The sequence below is a fragment of the Melopsittacus undulatus genome, chromosome 13 (genome assembly GCF_012275295.1).
Source record: "Melopsittacus undulatus isolate bMelUnd1 chromosome 13, bMelUnd1.mat.Z, whole genome shotgun sequence".
Lineage (NCBI taxonomy): Eukaryota > Metazoa > Chordata > Aves > Psittaciformes > Psittaculidae > Melopsittacus > Melopsittacus undulatus.
In genome coordinates, this window is record NC_047539.1 from 8,287,181 (window position 1) to 8,288,545 (window position 1,365).

The following is a 1,365-nucleotide window of genomic DNA, read 5'->3' on the forward strand; positions in this document are numbered from 1 at the left end:
CTCCCAAGCAAGATTAAATGGCAGTGTTCAGTCCTTATTCCATCAAAGCAGCTAACTCTAGTTTATAGCAGATTAGCACAGGCACAGTCATTTGACAAGATGTGAATAACCTTCCTGGCAGAGGGTTTTGGCATATAACATCAGGCATTTGCGTCAGGCAGAGCGGGATGCGTGCTCAGCGCAATCCAACCAAAGGTATCCCCAATGCCAAATCAAACTGGCCTACGCATGGCCTGTTTCACCACACTGCTTGTGGGAAGCTGATTCATTACCAGAAGCAGTGTCTGCTCCTGGTATTTCACACAGCAGATTTGAGACCTATGTAATACCCAGCAGTCCTGGTTTTAAAGGTATATACTTGATGCACTGGAGGAGTTTACCTGCAGTTTGTAGGCATATTTTAAAGCCATATTCTTCAGATTAAAATATCTGGGTTTAGGTCTTAGTATCGTAGGTTATTTTATGTTTTTATTTGCATATTTTTTATATACCTCCTACCAAGTAAAACCCCAGATTTGACTCTTTCTTCCCTTATCTACAGCTGGAGGAAGCTTCCTACATTTGCTGGCCTACATAGTTCCCCTTGAGTTCCTTTCTGTTAATCAGGTAAAGGCCAGCAGCTGTAAGTACATCTTTTAGGCCTCACTGCAAAGGCATACAAGTGTTAAACATCCTATTTCAGGTGATAATGGAAAGACCATAAAAAGAGCGGAAGTACTGATGGTCACTTTACTGGCATCTCCCAAAAGAGAAGTCTGCATTAACCATTGCTCAACAGCTTAAAACTAGCAAAGCTGAAAAAAAGCCATTCCCTGTAGCTGGCACAGCAAGAAGTAACACCAGTACTTACGTTTATGGAAACAGGCATGTTTGTATTCTCACCAACCCTGAGGGTATGCATTCATCAGCAACTATTATATATAGGGAAAGATCCAAACACGCCCACCACATTTCCACTGACATTATCACTGTGCAAGTGTAAGGTTTTCTAAGGCCACTTCTGCTTTTTCAGAGTAATGGCAAACAGTTTTGCTTTCTGGAGCACTTAGCATGATCATTTTCTCATTTTTCCTTTACTTTCTGAATAGTTCCATAGTATACAATAAACGAAGCATGACATAAAGGGATGTAATTTACAACCCAAATGCATGTGCATAACCATTTTCTTTTGAAAACAGTATGTAAACTGCAGAGCAGTGATCGTTTCAGATATTCTACTGCTGCTATTAAGTCATCCATGAGCGACTCAGCTTTAGTAACATTGCAGTGTATAATTATTGCGTGTGTGTGTGTCATCCCACTTTGGCAGCTATGAAGTACAGTTTGTTGTCTAGCAAGTTTCTCTCTGCTCCCTAATTTCAGACG